The sequence below is a fragment of the Channa argus genome, chromosome 1 (genome assembly GCF_033026475.1).
Source record: "Channa argus isolate prfri chromosome 1, Channa argus male v1.0, whole genome shotgun sequence".
In the NCBI taxonomy this organism is placed as follows: domain Eukaryota; kingdom Metazoa; phylum Chordata; class Actinopteri; order Anabantiformes; family Channidae; genus Channa; species Channa argus.
The window spans coordinates 48,901,004-48,920,042 of record NC_090197.1 but is presented as its reverse complement, the minus strand read 5'-3'; the positions used below and the strand labels follow the sequence as shown (position 1 = coordinate 48,920,042).

The window sequence follows — 19,039 nt, the reverse complement described above, 5'->3', positions numbered from 1 at the left end:
TTTAAATTGACTGTAGGTGTGAATGTGAGTGCGAATGGTGGTCTGTCACTAAGGTTCAGCTCTTTGAGAGGTTAGCGACCTGTCCAGGGTGAACCCTGCCTCACACTCAATGACAGCTGGATTAGGCTCCAGCAACTCCAACAACATAAGCAGTGAAGCTAATAAATGGATTTATGATATTATGTCTCCATCTTGTGGCAACTACAAGCGCAAACTCCTCTTGTAAACTACGTATCCATAAAGGGGACTGTTCAAATTTGTGTTGGAAAAACAGTAAATATGAATTAATTTTTTTTTCCCCCATAGGAAAACAACAATTATTTCCCAGTGCATATGTGCAGTGACATTACTGTACCTGGTTGAAATAAAACAACATGGAACCGAATTTGTTACAGATACTGTATGTGTGTGAGTAAACACAGTAAACTTTATTGACCCGTAACTGAAAGTAACCTGGATAACATAGACAAGTACGTCAAAGGAGTAGAGTACACCAAGTTTTCTGAAATGTAACTTAAAATTCATAAAGATCAACGCCTTATATGAACCATATTAAGCATAATAAAAAGAACTAATTTATAGTTTCACAAAGTCTTTCTCAGCAGATGGAGCTTGCAATAAGATCATTTAGTGCTTGTCAGGGAACCTTATCTTATTCATCTGTGCTCTGATCATTTCTCCACTTTAGCACAAAGCTACGGCACAGACAAAAGAACTAACCTGGGTTTCAGAGAGTGGAAGCAGTTTGTTGGTGGTTTTGGCGTCTGAATGGGGATTGTTGAAAACACTATTTACTTAAAAGATGACCGAAGTTATGCTTATGTAGTGAAGTCAATAGGTGAGTTTATTGGCATTTAGGTACATAGGGGCGGCTATAGCTCAGTTGGTAAAGGGCAAGACCCTGAACCCCTAACAGCCTATTCCCCTCCCCAGCTGTGCAGCGCCGGTCCAAGCCCGGTAGAAATTGGGGAGGGTTGCGTCAGGAAGGGTAATGTAATGTTGTAATGTCCTAGTTTTAGCCTGGGAAAATACAGTTTCAATAGATGGGGTTCAACACTGTTTATGATAAACATAACTATAACACAGGGCAGGCAGGACCTCTAGTGTTCATGAGCAGCCATTGCATTAATTACAGGTTCAGGGTAGATTCTTTATTTGCCTATTTCAACTGTGTCTGGATCTAGTGTCCTGACCAGATTTCATGCAGTCATTCGGCTATAAACAGCTACAATGCCCCTGCCTATGTATTTATTACAGTTTGTATATTTTTAGTTCTAGAATAGCAAAATTGCAAGTACACAAAGGCAACACCCACCGTTTCTGCTTCCTCTGTTTTTCTTCCTGTTACCAGTTAATCTGACATAGAAGCCTTTTACAGAAACACATACACTTCAGAACATAACACTAAAACATTATCAATAGTAATGTTTACTTTATTCAAATCTTTTAGAATAAAAACACTTTCAAAAAAAAAAAAATGTTACTTTCATTGAATACACATTAGCAAAGTCACATTGTTCATATTCTTGTTAATATTGTTAAACTGCACACGGTGTGTTCACATTTTAAACATTTTCATTCCATTTCCTCTTTTCTTTCCTTTGCTGGTTCACTTCTCTCTGGTCTCATACTCTGTGTCCCCCAGTCCCAGTGGGACGGCCATGGCCGAGGTTGCTAGGTCAGGGGGGAAAAAAAAAAAACAGCCAATCAGAGATGTGCCACTCCCCATTTCCTGTCGCGAATGGCAAGCAGTCCCCAGCATGTCAGAGGAACCGCCCAAGTCCTCTTAGATGAAACTTTAAAAAGCCCTTTATTTACACGGGCAGTTACTTGGAGTTAAATTTAAATCTGTTGACCATTTTGACGCCAACGAGAACAAAGACACGATTTTACAAATGGAAAAAAAAAAAATGTGATACTGTAAGCAACTGCAGGCCTGTTTAGCAGAGGTTCAATCATTTGAATGCATTTTCCGGGACCTGTTAAAAGAAAGATGACTTCCTTCGTCTGTGTCATTGGTACAAATACCACATATTGCGACAACTACATTATTAGCAGGAGAAGTTAAAATGTGATTTATTCCTCGACAAACATATGAGCTGCGAAATGCACGTGCTTGATACATTATCCTCCTGTAAGAGATGTAAAAATGTGTTTAGCATAAATTTAACTTTTCTCCCTCTTTGACAGTACAAACATAACAGACTACCAACATTATGGTGGAATTTCAGCAGTTGCCTTTTTCGTCCAAGTTATTCTGTTTGGAACGTTTTGGGGTCTTAAAGCCTTGAGCACCGACATTTTCTGACCTTAACCACACGACCTCATTGCGACCAGGTTTTTCTTGAGCTGAGTTCCTGAGCCAGATGGCGCAAACAGTCCCACTCCCGGCCACAAGGTGGCAGACGCCGAGAGTGTAGGATGTTTACACTACCAAAGACTCAGAGGTCACAGGGCAACTGTTGAATGGACAAAGTTTGTTTTTGCACCATTTTTTGGACACGTCTGTTCTGTAAAAACCAAACCTAAATGGTCAGTTCAAACGAATGAAGGAAAAAAAAAACCTGCTTCTCGTGCTAAGGTTGTCTGCCTATTGTTGTGTGACCCTTAGAATGTATCAAATCATTCTGTAACGCTTTCAGTCGGCCTAATTTAGAGGACAGGAAGCAGACATTTTTCAAAGATCTGAGGAGTAAACATTAATTGTCTAGCAGAAATCCTGTCTTCCAAGTGAGACCTGGATTTACCTAGCAACCCCAGTATGTGAGGTTCCTGACCTCAAGGATGGGAACCAGTAGTCTACTACTATCTCGCTCTGAACAGTGCAACAAATCCAGAAGAATTACAACATTAATACTTTGGTCATTAATTTGACTAAACTCTCACCTCTGAGCAAGCAAGCAAAACCTCTTTGTGCATGTTTCAGGAAATATGTTGAATTTAATTCTTTCGAATAAACTGTCATCTGGCATCTACTTACATCTAAATAGTGCGGCAAAAACAAATATAGTGCTGCATCATCTAGATGTTTGAGTAGATCGTTTGTCAACTGATTTAGCTTCCTGCGTTTATCAGCACCAAGGAAGGACCGCTGAGCCTGTTTGGACAGAAACAGCAAGACGCACAGCATGTTTTCATTCATGGCTTAATGAATGTGGGGGCGGGGGCCGCTGTAATATTAGAATGCGTCCTTCCTTCCTCCTTTTCTTCCTTCCCTGTCTGTGGTCCTGTAGTGTAAGTTACACCCACTTCCTCTCAGCCCCGGTGGAGTAAAAGAAAAAACATTAAAAGAGATCAAGCTATTCAGTGTTACAAGCTTCTCTCCACATCCTCAACCGTCCCATTCCAACGTTCGTTCAGTCTCACCACCTCCACCCTATTTCCATATACTTGTCACTTAGGAGAGGATGAATCTGCTTCCACACTTTGCAAAGTGAATGACCTGAATGAAAATGTTTTCTGAGGGCCCTCTGTACCTGAGCTCACAATCCTTTCCTTCCCTAGTGGCGATTGCTTTGTCCCATTGATGCATATTTGCTTTTGCTATGAACTAATTAATCCCCCTGATTAGATAACATTTTGTCAACAACAGCCAGGCAACTTTGGACTTTTTTTCAATTTCACAAGTTCATTTAACACTTACATTGACCATAACTGAAGCAGTTAATGTTACTTAAACTAATGTTACTGAAGACCACGGAGAAAACTAAATGTTTTACTTATACTAGATTCAACTCCACATAGAACTAAACTATCTATGAAAAGTTATAATTGTAAAAGTCACGCTAAGCCCTTAATTCTATTGTGAGTAAATTAAAACTTGTCATGTTGATTTTGTTAAAGCTATAGTATGTGTGTTTTCTCCTATTATTTTTTTAGTGGAAATATGTTGAGGAAAAACACCACAGTGTAAAGATAATTCCTTCTAAACATTTTTTGTTTATTTATATTTTTTGAGGGTAAATTCATTTAAGCAAACACATTTTAATCTTCAAAACAAAAGTTTTGATGAGTAAAACTCTCTAAATATGATCTGATCCATACAGCGTGACACAATGTTCCATTCACATCTAGTTGTCCTACCTTGTAGGGCGATTCAGTAAAAATTCTCCCTAATAGTAGCTATTGCAGGTAGCAGCAGCAATGCCAATTTTTAACAGCATTACTGGTGTAAAGCAGGAGTCCTCAGTACCTGGATCTACCTGGAGATAGATTACATGACCAACAGCTGCCTGTGTTGCAGTTATTGCTAAGATCTTTGTCATCCTCTGTAATTTCTTGTGGTTTGCATTTGCTTTGTGTTTTTTCAGTGCAGCTAGGTATTTTTTACACTACAAAAGCAACTCAACATTTTTCCACCTCAAGCTATTGTGGCCGCAATTTGCAAATTCACAGCTTTTTTTCCAACTCTCTGATTTATGAGACTTCTTCTGTGAAATTGTTTAAGTCAATCAGTCACTGTACTTACAGCTGTGTGGTGTTGAACATGGCAGGTGTAGCGATGGTACTAGCAGTTGGCTGCTGCAAACATCCGACTGAAAGCCCTAGAACCTAACACCAGCTTCCAGTCAAGGATGTTTACAGTAGCCTCGACTGCCAACCAGCCTGGAAAAGATACAGCATCTATGAACAAACCCATGCACACACGCACGGCTGCACCACACATTATATAAAAAGTGCATAGTTGTTTTTTTTTGTCAGATTTAGGCACAAATGTAATGTGGGATAATTCCAATTTAACTTAAGTCACTTTGAATTATTTAAAATTGTAAATAAAATAAAAAACCTGATCTAGATTGTGGATGGTGAATTTATTTCACCCGTATTAAGAAAATTAATTATTCAAAGTTGTCAATTTCTTTGACAACAACAACAACAACAACAAAACACACATTTTAAGTGACATTTATAAAACCCTATAGAAAACTAGCTTCTGTCCCACTGGCAGTTTAGGTTCAAAGAAAACACTGGTCTGTTCTCTGCTTTGTTCTCAAAGTTGCCTCTCTTTGAGATAAATAATCCATCCTTACATAAAAGAAAAAAAACAAAAAACAATTATACACGTGCTGTCCTATATAAATATGAAGTTCATTATTAAGGCTTTTAATGTAAGTCTTTGCTGTCTGTCCATACAATATGTTATTTATTTTAGCCTTTCTACGCCTTATTAAGAGCATCGGGTTGGAATGCAAAAGGCCGCAGGATCAAATCCCACTGCACCAGTTGTGGGCCCCCCAGACTAGCAAGAGCTAGCTTGGTGCCGGTCTAGAGTCTGGATAAAATGGTAGGGTTGCGGCAGGAAGGGCACAACACGTTCCGCTGTGGCGACCCCTGAAAGGGACAAGCTTAAAGCCTGTTTAAAAGGGACAAGCTTAAAGCCATTGATCTTTGACCCCTTATTAGTAGTGGACATCCAGGATAGCTGCAAGACCTAATGATACGTTTTATCTGAACTTGGAGTTTATGAGGTCCCAATCAAAAAGCTAACAGTGGCTAACAATGGCTAACCCGGCAACAATTGGTGTTGCTGTTGCTAACCGGACTTGGTGTACTGGAATGTGGTCAAGTTGGGGATGAGGTCTGCTCAGAATTAGTAAACTGAACATACCATAAGTTAAATTTAAAAAAAAATAAAAAATTAAGCTTCGTATCATTGTTTTAATAGTTATTATTTAATACTAATTACATACGTAAGTAGATTTTTATCTAAATGTTTGATCTAATTAAGTTCTAATTGTTCTTATTTCCAAGGATTTAAAAAAAAAAAAAAAGTATTTGAAATAACTGCAAAGTCTGAAAAACACTTGATGATCACTTATTTACATACACATACATCGCATTAGTGCTGGGTACTGACCAGCATAGTAAATGGCTTCCACCATGTTTTCTTACCCTGGCTTTGTTTTCCAGTAAGCATTCTATCAGCATGTGACATTCCACACACACACACACACCATGTAAACACAACTCAGTCTTTTTGTTTAGCCATCATACACCCTCCCACAGCTCAGCACACACAAATACATACACACACACACAAATCTAATTACTTCTTCACACGCAATTGACTGTGGAGGACTCCCATAGTGCCCTCTTTGACCCAGCTCCCCTAACTTAAACACACACTTCCTGTTTCTTTTTTCCCTATTTCTCATCTACTTTTTCTCATGTATACATGTACACACACACACAAACACCCAGAGCCCATCTATGTTTATAACACAAATTCCCCTTTACACACCTTTGGCTGCCATGTTGTGTAACTGCACTCACTTCACCTGCAGGATGGCATAAGTCGTACAAGTTAGTCTAATAACTTATTTAGTGTGTGTGTGTGTAAAATAAAAAATGTGAGAATGTATAACAGTTCTAATATAATGTATGAGCATGAAGGTGCCTTTGTGTGTTTGTTAATTTCTATACTTGTTCTGAAAGATCTAAAGTGCTGCATTTGATACCATTTATCACCACTGAGACTGGAACATGAAACTGGGGTTAAAGGAACTGCACTAGGTTGGTTTCAATCTGATCTATTGGTTTATTTCCTTTCTGGCTTTATCCCATGAGTTCAAGGTCGCCACAGCGGATCATTGTCCGCATGTTGATTTGGCACAGTTTTTACGCCAGATGACCTTCCTGACGCAGCCCTCCCCAATTTCTATCGTCCTTGGACTGGCGCTGCGCAGCTGGGGATGGGAAATGGCTGTTGGGGGTTGAGTGTCTTGCCCAGAGACATTTCGACATATATAACCGGGAATGGGGATCGAACCACTGACCCTGTGGTCCGTGGATGACTGCCTTTACCAACTGAGCTACAGCCACCCCTTAAACCTTATCTATGAGATAGATTTCAATTTGTTCATGTTAATGATGAATCCTCCATGCACACAAAGGTTAGCTATGGAGTCCCACAAGGCTCTGTGTTAGGACAAATACTTTTTACTTTATGTCTCCTTTAGCCAACAATATTAGAAAACACTCACCACCACCAACATAAATTTCCATTGCCATGCTGATGATACACAGCTTTATCTTTCTATGGAACCAGTTAATAAAGCTTCAGGCATCCATACAAGACATAAAGGCCTGGATGTCCCACAGTGTTATACTTCTAAACTCAGACACAACTGAAATCATAGTATTTGGGCCCAAAAATCTCAGAAATATGCTGTCCAACCATATCGTTACTCTAGATGGCATAAGTCTGGCCTCCAGCACTACTGCAAGAAACCTTGGAGTTATTTTTGACCAGGATTTGTCCTTTACCTCACATATTAAAAAAAATCTCTAGAACAGCCTTCTTCCACCTACGGCACATTGCCAAAACTAGGAGCATCCTGTCTCAAAGTGATGCCAAAAAACTAGTCCATGGATTTGTTACTTCTAGGTTGGACTACTGTAATTCCCTACTTTCGTGATGCCCCAGAAACTCCTTAAAGAGCCTGCAATTAATCCAAAATGCTGCAGCAAGAGTGCTGACTGGCAAGAGATATCATAGTTCACCTTCACTAGCTTCTCCCCATTGACTTCCCATAAAGTCTAGAATAGAATTTAAAAACCTGTTCCTTACAAATAAAGCTCTAAACCGTCAGGCTCCATCATATATAAAAGACCTCATAGTTTTATATCATCCCAGTAGACCACTTCAATCTCAGAATGCAGGCCTACTTGTGGTTCCCAGAATTTCCAAAGGTTGAATAGGAGGCAGAGCCTTTAGCTATCAAGCTCCTCTCCTGTGGAACCAGCTCCCAGTTCAGATTTGGGAAGCAGACACCCTCTGTACTTTTAAGTCTAGGCTTAAAACCTTCTTCTTTGATAAAGCTTATAGTTAGTTATAGTCATGCTGCTATAGGATTAGACTGCTGGGGGACCCACCCCCCAATGCACTGAGCTCCCTTCCTTCTCTTGTACTTCTCTCCTCTCCTCTTACCCCACAATTATCACCACTATATGACATTAACTCTGTGTTTTCTCCCGTAGTTGTCCTTCTCCTTTGTCTCCTTCTCTTTGTCCCTTGCTGCAGGTGTCCTCAGCTTTGGAGCTGTGTGTTTTCTAGTGCACAGCTACTGGTCCTACCAACCTGCCTCAAGGGGGAATTATTATATATAATAAAGGTGAATTGAATCAAATCTTCCATGTTAGGAACACTTGCTTTTGAAACCTTACATCCCCAACTCAGGACCTTTGTATCCTCTTAACACTCTGCAAATATCAATTCGCCACCTGCTTGACGTGCTATTTGGGACTTGACCCCTTCGTGCTACTAACACTAGCAAATCAAATTGTATGCACTACAGAGACTGCTGAGACAGGAAGGGAGAGGAAGAGAGGAAATAAAGGGATGAGACTAAAATGGGCTAGAAAGTCAGGATGCAAAGAGTTTTCTGGTGGCAGCTGCAGCAGTAGAGAGGAGCTGGACAGTCATACTGTAGACAAACAGACAGAGACTGATCTGAAGACCTTCCCTGCTTGGCAGCCTGCAGAAGGTGGTCAGTAGCAAAACCAGCCACAGATAAGTTGCTCAATTACAGACAGAAATCTGTCCCACAACAATTAACATCAAAGTGACACAACTGATACTTGTGATACTGCTACATTTGTAACTGTTGCCAGGTGGAAAACCAAAATCTAGCCATTCAGTAGAATAACATGCAATTACTTAGTCTTTGCTATTTTAACCCTTGTGCCATCCTCAAATTTACTTTGTGGCAAAAACGTACATGTGCAAAGAAACTGCTATTAAATCATCACTTCGACATATATCACATCTTTGACATCTGCTTTCTTTCATAAATCACTATAACAACTTCAAACCTGCTGAAAACTACCAAACGTCAAATCATTTAGGATTTTATCCCTTTAAATATCCAATTTAATTTGAATCATTACTTAAAAAAGTACTTAAATAAAGTACTTAATTACTTAAAAAAGTATTTCGCACACACACAGTTTGCTGTAAACCTCATTTTATTCATCTAAGATTTTTTTACCTAATTGAGAGACAAAGTTTTTGTGTTAATTCTTTATTTTGATGCAGAGAGCAGCTGTAAGAAGAAAAATACAATTTCACCTCTGGGACTGATATAGTTTGAATTATGAATCTTAAATTACATTCATAATTCTGATTAGATTAGAAGCTAATGCACTGCCCTGCTCCTACCCTCAGACTTCTGAAAAACTGGCCAATCAGAACAGAGGGCCCTTAAAGAGACCCGAGCTTAAATAAACGGTTATATACAGAGCTGCAAAAGCAGTGGGTGCATAAAGGCACATTGTAAAGAAAAGTTTTTAAAAATTGTTCAAAATTATTTTAGTTTATATAACCTTGAATTATGCATAATATAGTCTTAATAAGAATGGACAAGAAAAAAACGATCTTATGGAAAACAATGGCTTTCCGTTTTAATATAAGATCATCTTCAAAAGTTTAGCTAGTCTTTAGTTTATGCAGATCTCTTTTGCATGTTATTATGTAGTTGACCTATGTGAATCAAACCCTCAGTGGTGGACGGTGATTTTTCTGACACTAACTAGAAAGATCTCCGCAATATGCTTTAAATAATCCTCGGTGGCCTTGAGAAACATTGAATCTTGGTTCCATGTTGTCAGGAGGCTATAAAATCCAGTCTATTCTAAGTAAATGTAATGGATGGTTTGACAATGCACAATAGAGAAAGCTTTAAGAATGCTAATAATCCAACAGCATGTTCAATTACATGACTGCATGTTTCTATGCTCGCAGTGTGTTTTTCTATATGTAGCATCCGTTTCGACGCAGTCCGGACTTTTGGGAAAAACAACAAGATGCTCATGTGCAAGTATGAGTGTGTGTGTGTACGTACAGCTACTACTACTCTCTCTCTGTCTCTCTCTCTCTTTCTCAGGTCACTTGGGGAACAAAGCAAACTTTATCAGAACATTGCAATCCTGCATTCCCCAGATTCTTAGCACTTGGCAACAAGCTGACACACAGAGCAAAGCAAGAGAGAGATAGAGAAGTAGGAGAAAGACAGAAGGCGAGAAGAGGCGGAGAGAGGCCTGAGAAAGAGAAAAAAAAGTGAACACACTAAGTTCTAGTCTTTCTTCAGAGTTTCTGCTTACGGGTTGGACAACCTTACTGCTTAATAAACATAAAATAATATTGGAAAAAAATGTTTTTGTGTGTTTCAGCTGCACTGAAAGGTAAAGCAAATTTTCAATTGTGACTCATTTTTACAAATTGTATTGCAGTTTAAAGCTAGAATTATTAAGCTAGTAACTATTGAATTTTTGTCGTTTATGCGATTCAGAAATTAGCATTGTCTAAATTATCAGCTGAAGTACATACACTTTTCTGTAGTTCAGGACTAAGAGGCACTGTTTCAGATTGCATTCATGCAAAGTCATGAAGCAGGTCGATTTCCATAAATTGTAAAATTTTGACACTGCGAAACATAAGGTGGCATTTTGATTTGGAAAAAAAGACGTCAGAATAACAATTGACTAACCAATTAACAGATATTGAGCATGTCCCAAGTTTGTGTGAAACAATGTGAAATGCTCCTTTACAGTTTAATTTCAAGATTTAAATCATTTTTATATATATATATATATATATATATATATATATATATATATATATATATATATATATATATATATATATATATGCTCTAAGCCTACTTTGCTTCATGTGAAGACTTAGAAATGGAAGCCTCCCATGACATACTCGTTAAACAGCACTGACACAGAGCAATGATATTCATTTCTCAAAGCATCAGAGGACAGAATTAGAGAAAAGTAACAATTTCCTTTATAATTAGGAAGCTTTGCAGCCTTCCTTTGTACTGTAACTTCATGACTTATGATTATCTGGTGTACTGTGCAGAGCGCAGGGGATTGTAAAGAGCAAAGTAAAGCCGTTTCACAGCAGGGAGAGGGAGCTGGGCACAGCAGAGATTCTGAGTCTGACGCTCGTCCTCCCTTAAGTTGCACTCTCTTAAGCACTTAGCTGGTTAGTTTATATTAGTTCAAAGACGGCAAACGGGTGAAAGATTTTAAAAATTCAAACGTATTCAAAATATGCCTTCCAACACTTCTAAGGTTACATGCTGTAGCAACCGAAGTCTTTGGCTGTAGCTGTGTTAATTCTTTTAACAAAACCATAAGAACCAATTTGTCCTAAGAAAGACTAAGAAAGTAAACTAAGAAACCTAAGCAAATTGGAAAAATGAGAGAAAGCTTTGGCAAATGACACAACATAAGGAAAATGTAGTCGAGCACTTCGTATGTCACCTATGCAAACTATGGACAATCGTGGGCTGATCTGAGCGAGGTGACCGTCAATTCAATGGTGATACATTAATGTTTAAAACTACTACATTAGATACTTTTAGAGTATGGCAAGCACTGTGTCTGTGTGTACTTTCATCCACTCAAAAGCCACTTCTTTCACATCACAAATACACCCACACAATGAGCCAGGTTAAACACCATTAAAGTTACAGTATATCATGGACCCGAGCACTTCAGATGACCTCTAACGGTGTTCGGTGCCAAAGTGATCGTTTGAAGTGCAGCAGCTTTTATAGTCTTTCATCACCTGAGAGCTTGAGATATAATGTATTCTGTTGGCTACAATTTGTTAAGTTACTTTAATTCAATACTTTAATTTATTTAGGAAACTTGTAAGTGGTGACTTTTATCTCTGTTAGTGCTAAAGATATATTTTTTTTGTCTTGTGTTTGTTTCAAACAATATGAACTTTAAAAGACTAAGAATTAGAATACTTAGCACAACTTCTTCTATAAAAACTCACCTCACTTAGGTCACAGGAAGCTCAACATATATTTTTAACTACATTATTTACTTACTTTTATTTATTATATTGAACTTTAAGTTGCATATTGCTATATATATATATATATATATATATATATATATATATATATATATATATATATATATATATATATATATATATATATATATATATATATATATATATATATATATATATAAAATTTTACTAGAGTGTGGCAGAAACATTGGGAATATGAATATTTTTGACCCCGGCTGCATAGCAAGTCAATTTGGGTGTCCATATTCACATTGTCCTGTAATTTGCTGTATTATTGTCTGAATAGGACCGATCATTTATTTAATGTCAATCAATAACCGATAATTATCTGTCGGTTATCATACCAGCCATTATTCTTTAGGTAAAGAGCCTGTTACCACTGTTGCATTGACATTCCAACCCTTTGCTGATTTGGGTTTCGGACACAATTTACAAGTCACAAATTTATGTTTTCATCTAATTAGTTGTTTAACCATGTCCGAAGAAAAGATAAGGACGTTTTTTTTCTTCCAGAATTAACTTTTTTTTTTTTTTTTACTGGAAGCTGAGCCTTTCACCATACCTGTTGTGTTTGTAGGCTCATGAGAGGTGCTAAAGCTTTTACGTACAAATGATTAATATCAGAATATAAAATGATTTTTTTTTAAAAAGGAGAAATTATGTTGATATGACACGAGGAGGCCCAGCCTTAAACCAGAAAAGTCCATCGATGCAATGCTGGTTATTACTTCGTGAAAAGTTTTCTGCGTTTCCATTGGGTGTAAGGGCAGAACGTTCCGCAAAGTCAGGAAGCTACAGTACAGGGAGAATCAAGAGATAAAGAGCACAAGGATACCATTCTTATCTTATAAAGGCCATGCACGTACATATATGAAGACACACACACTCACACACATACACAACTAGCTCCTATTAACAATTTCTTCCGAGCCCACCCTTTACACAGTAGACAACATTCATTGGCAGATGTTAAACTTAAATGATAACATGTCACACCCAGACATTGTCCACAAACTATTCATCCTCCCAACTCCTAACTGAACTGCGATTGGTGCCTCAATAGGTTCGTGGGGTGTCCAGCTGAACCTTTACTCTGCTAGTTACTGCTTAGCATAGTTAGTTTTTCAAATCACAGGTTACACCTGATATCAAACTGCATGATTACTCCAGAACATATCCAAGAGTAAAGTATTCACACATATGACAGCATTAGCATCTTTCCTTCTTCAACCATCTTTCTAAAATCTGCAGCGCTGAATTGATAGGAAATCAAGTGTAATCCAGACCCTTGCATTCATCTTACGATTGCACTTTAGCTTCTAAACTTCATTAACAACAATTCCCAGCAGACATGACCTTCACAGTAGTGAATCTCTGTGTTCATGCGTGTGTGTGTGTGTGTCTTTGACTTTTCCTACAAGTTTCCATTCTGTATCAGATATCACAAATCCTGCCTTTTCCTTATGGCCCTCCCTTCCTCCTTCATTCAGCTCAGTCAAGCTGACCTTGTACATCAGTCTCTGTTAGCAGTTTAACGGACCGGTGCATATTCCGATCAGGGTCCTGAATACTAACAGAGCGGGTGGACCGTGAAACCAGAACTCTGATTATTAACACTGTTGACTTCTGAAGGACAAAAACAGCAGTTAATGTTCCTCGACATCTTCAGATGCAGAGTACAAGCAGGGTGGCGAGAAATTTTGCTTTGCAGAAAAGAATTAACCACAGGTATTTTGCCTCAAACCTAATGACAATTTTTGTTTTTTGTTTTTTTATGTGGAACCTCTGCACTGCTACGTTTCCTCAGTGACACACAATCACATAGATGAGATTCTATGAGGTCGCTATCTGGGGGCTTCAGTTTATTGAAGCGGTATTGATTATGAAGATAAATAACCAAGTTCTTGACCAGAAAGGAAACCAGTAAACCCTAGTGCTGCAAAAACATTTTGGCATAAGTAAGACTTTTGAGTTGTTAGACCTTAAAAATGTAAGTGATCAACAAGTGAGTGAGTCCTGGTGAATTTTAATCCTTATCTGTGATTCATTGGAAACTGAGAAAGTTCTTTAACTGTTTACTTACTTTACCAATAACAAACATTTGTGTTTGTTGGAAATCTGTTACAAACTCACTATCAATAGATAACTGAGATAAAATAAATAGACACAATTTCAGAACATCAGAGGCCAGTTGAAGTTAAAGATACACAGGATTGATTTGCTTGTGTAACTCATCAAATTAAGTTTTTGGGAAAATGTGTTTGCATACATTTCCTAGCACAAATTTTGTCAAGGTAACTGTACTGCAAAGTTAACAGTTTTAATAGTTACTAAACAGTAACAGTAACTAAAGAGTTAATAGTTAGCGATGTTAACTGTTAACAAAGTCCCTGATGTCTTAAAGGGACAGACAGGAATAATGATCCTGGGCTTGTTATACCTGCAGTACAATAAAGCTGTTGTGATAAATAACAAGTTCATCATAATTATTGACAAATGTTTAAAAAAAAAGTCACATAATTAAAATTAAATCAACCAAATCTCGCAAAAGAGAAATCAGCTGACTATCCTGTAAATGTCCCTCATAGAGGTTTTGTTTTGGTGTGTTGACTTGAGCTATGGTCTCTATTCCTTTGTTTCAACTTGGCTGCCTATTGACTCTACTGCATTGCATCTCTTCACTAGATTTACTGCCCTTTTTATAGTATTCGTTCCCTGCATTTTTTTATAGAATGAATAATTCCATTAAAAAAAAAAAAAAAAGAATTGTCTTTGCTTTGCTCCCTTCTTTTTCACCATCGTCATGAATTCAACTTCAGATCCCTGTCCTATAATGTATTGCGGGATGGGCCGAGAATTCAGGAAGTGGCTCTTGTTGTCTCCATGGCAACTTTGAGGTCAGCCCTGTCAGGCCGGAGACCCCTCCTCAAACACAAAGAGCCGAGAGGCCTAGATCAACACAAACAACCCTGCTTACACACACACACACACACAAAGACATAAACTCCAATCCACTAACTTAAGGAGCTGAAGGGCTTCCTGTGGAATCTTTTTGGCAACGACACATTTTACTATGGAAACTGTCATAAATCACTGTTAAAGATGCGACATTTGATTACAGTGATTCCTGTCATCCATTGGACTGCAAGTTTTTCAGAGTGTTAGTTTGCCAATTGGTTAGTTCTGCTGCTACATGCTAAAACTTTACACCAGGTTGCACAGAATCAACTCTTGCATCATAAGAGCCAATAGGCAGATTTCTGTAGCAGACAGGTATATAAAAATAAACTTGTTTTTTTTTGGTTTTTTTTAAGGATAGGATGGTGGTGTGAAATTAGACACTGGAAAAAATAACTGCCATAATCTGTATTGACCTATAAACCTGTTTATGTCAGCAGCACAGAGTTTATGGAGAATTTTAGCCATGTAATACTTTCACAAAATTAAGAGTTAGTACAGAACACAAGAGTGAACAATCTGCCAGGAAGACCTGGATTATTTGCGTGTCCATAAACAATTTACATGATGCGCTGGCAAACAAGTTATACCTAAAAATAAACTAATATTTTGTTTAGATTTTTTTTTTAGAATTCCATTTAAGCATTCACTACTCTACTGTTGTATTAATACTTACATACATTCCTCTCACTGTGAAAACCTTTCCTCAGTCGTCCACACTCATTCTGCCTGGGAACCAAACCAGCCATCATCCCAAGGGAGGAAAGAGATGGATGAATAGGCCAGGATCAGAGGCTCATTTCAACATGCAGCACACTACAAATTTCTGATTATCTACTTACTGTAAACTACACAGAATCAAAATGGCCAGTGATCTAATGGTAAAGTGAATGACTATAGTCATAAAGTAAAATCCACTATAAAGCATCTTTAAAATCCTTTACATCTGTTTATTCTATGAATCCAATTATACCTAATAGAGATTCATACTATTACTTTATGGCTTGATTACCTCACATTATTTTTAGAGCAGCTACTATATGAATGATGTAACTATATGTACAAAACTTTCAAAAAAGATTTATTTATAATCAGACTTATTATTTTGGCTTTTGTTGTGGTTCACAGTGCATTTTCTGTCTCATATGTAACATTACATTCTATTATTTACTGCTGGGTGTTACAGTATTCAATCAGCAAAATGTCCTTTAGATACTGGACAATTTGGGGTCATTATTGTGGTGCCGCTTCGTTGGTTGTGAGCTCGTTTGCCATGTAAAATCCAAAGATTGTTTGGTTATTATTTGACCAAATCAATACAGAATTGAATTTTTTTTTTATAGTCAGTGGGTTTGTTTAGCTTGATATTAAAGGTTTGTCCATATTCGACACATAGACAAGTTACCAAACAACACTTCTGTCAATAAAATTATTCACAGTTTCTCATAGCTGCTGGCTTCCTACATTGGTTGTATTGACACAGCGTTAAGTTGTGAAAAAACACACAAACCAATTCAAGAAATCATTTCAGTGCCTTTAATGTCGCGTTTATGCCGAATTAAGGAGCAACGTGTTTTAATCTCCATAGCCGTTTTTTTGACGCGTGCAAATTACCTGAAAGCGTTGGAAACTCAAACTGCGTTAATTTCTGAGTGGAGTTCGGCAACACAGTGAAACCCTTCGGGCAGAGTCCTGAAACCAGAGCGGGGCGAAGTAAACTCACCATTCCAACAATTCCCCGCAGACAGCAGATGTAGAGAGTTGATCAGCTTTGTTCCTCTTGATATGTATTTTTTTTTTTTTTTTTTTAGGTATCAACTTGCAAAATTAAACAAATAATAAGATGAAAGTTCCTAATTCAGTCTTGTGTCGATGCCGGTTACTTGTTACTTGTCCAGAGCAGCTCCATCATAGCGGGCGTGAACTTCTGGCGATCGGACCGCTTTATAAAGTTTAGGAAACCAGACTTTTGAGTTTATTCTACGAAGCCAATTTCCCCTCTGTCCTTGTCAAGTCTGTCCTCTGCCAACTCGGGGGGTTTTGTAGGAAGAAAACTGGACGGAGTCCTGCCCCCTTTCGCTGACCGCTGTCAAGTTAGCCAACGTCATTAGTTCCGCCAAGAATCTGCTTTGTTGGTATCTTCGCAATAAAAATAAGTAATATATAACCTATAGAAGACTAAAGCAGATACAATATTTATAAACGTCCATTTTCCTACCAGTTGACACGGCTCTTTACACATAACCTAAAATATGCCGTGGCTTTACAGTAAAAGTAGAGCTTTTGTCGGGGAGGCAATGACTAAACATCCGGTATGATGTCGTGACTTGTGTTTAACTTAACGCAGCCTGCAGACTGGCCAATTGCCCGGAAGCTTGTAGGACAGCGGGGCCCAGTCTCACCTTGTAGACTCATAGGCTGCCCCCCTAACACACGCACACACACACACACACACACAAATAGAAAATACTTACATATACTTACCTATTTTGACCCTCAGATAAAGTTAATTAAGATTAAAACCATGCAGCTATTTCAACCCAAATCCCCAACAGGAAACTGTGGATTCAACCCACATTGAGGCTTTGTTTAGATTTAAACTTGTTAAAAAAAAAAAAATCACACTCAAGTTATAGATACCTACCAGTGAGAAAAAAAAGATGGCAGAGCTAAACATCACCTTGCAGAATCTGCATTGACCTCCACACTGCTGACAGTTGGGAGGTCAGCTGTATGCTGATGTCCTTTTCATTCCACGTGAATCAGCTGACAGTGTTTCATTAGCACTTCTCCTTTTATATGTAGACATTTTCTGGCTCGCAGTGTTGGTTATGTAAAGGAGTTGGAGGAATTACTAAGGGGGCTACAAGGCACAGGCCCAAAGGCCCAAGAAGTCAGAATGCCCACGGGTCACAGCCTCTGAAGTTATTGCTCATATCTCTTTTGAACCAGCTACATTTAAAAGCACAAAATGACCGCAAAGAAATACACAACGACAAGACACAAAATAAGTCACTGATGAACCAGAAGTCCAAATCATGAACACGTTAATAGAGTATTACACAGAATCATAAAACTGTGTAACACTTCAGGAATAACATGATGCAGAGTTAATTTTTTCGCAAATATGGCATGAAAGTAGCATAGACAAAAGCTTTGTTGGTCCATGTGACACCTACTGTGTTACACGTTAAAGTTCCAGGATTGGAATTGCTTTGTCCTGAAGCTGTACAGCGCTTGGGCCAAGCCCAGATCCTAGATCTGAACCGGCCACTTGAAGACAGGAGAGTGAAACAAACAAACTTGTCCTGAAAGATACTGGATCTCATGCTTTCAACCCGAAGTCGTACTATGCGTTTGTGTTGTTTTCTTTTTTTCCACTAACCTTGCTGTTGCTTTGTTTAGGGTACAAACTAGAACAGAAATCTACTGGTATCAAGATCTGAAGAGAGATAAAATACCTCTGTGTTGAAGTATACTGCAAGTGTTTATACTCAAAGCAGCATAAGGATGTGGGAATTAGGTAAAGCAGTTTACACTTAAAGCAGTGGGTGGATATGTGACCTACAGATAATATCCCATTTACACTGTTCAGTAAGTTAGGATAAACATCTAGTTACTGGCATTCTTAAAATGTACTGTATAAATTGAAATTAAATTTAATACCTTCATAATTAAGCATAGATGAAACATCAATCCACAGTATAATAGGAACTCTTAACTACTATGACCAATACGAGCAATGAACACTGTTCCACACACAATGGTACACATTTTAAAGAGAAAGAGAGATTGCGATGATAATGTTACTCATGCTAATAGGTGGGAATGTGAGATCTAGGAAAGATGGCAATAACACCCCCACTTAAAGCAGTTCAGTGTGAACTCAGAATACATTTTGTTTAATACTATAACAAGATAAACCATCAGGCAACATTTGTAGAATTTAACAGTAAATCAGTCCTGGGCCCTTGCACACCATGTTTGTGCCTGCACTGTAGATATTTCTCATGTGATGCAACCAACAATGCTATCAACGGTTATATTTCAGGCAGGCATACCAGTTCCAAAGCCCGGTTACAGTACATGTTAGCTCACTGACACACCTTAAATAGAACATGGCCACAGTCTTTGTTAGTAGTCATGCATGCTGTGAGAGAAGCCAGGGCTGCTGGTTGTGAGGCTGATAAGTGGTTCTACTGCATGTGATAGAAATCAGGTTCAGGGGCTGAGTGTCAGTAC

General features: G+C 38.1%; 1 long non-coding RNA gene across 1 annotated transcript; it reads right to left on the bottom strand.

The window, feature by feature from the left end:
• Positions 1 to 1,563: 1,563 nt before the first annotated feature.
• Positions 1,564 to 17,115, bottom strand: LOC137140568 (uncharacterized). The gene is made up of 2 exons (XR_010916458.1): positions 16,521 to 17,115; positions 1,564 to 1,674 (listed from the first exon to the last, which is right to left on the bottom strand). It is a non-coding gene; the product is annotated as an uncharacterized lncRNA (long non-coding RNA).
• Positions 17,116 to 19,039: the final 1,924 nt, after the last annotated feature.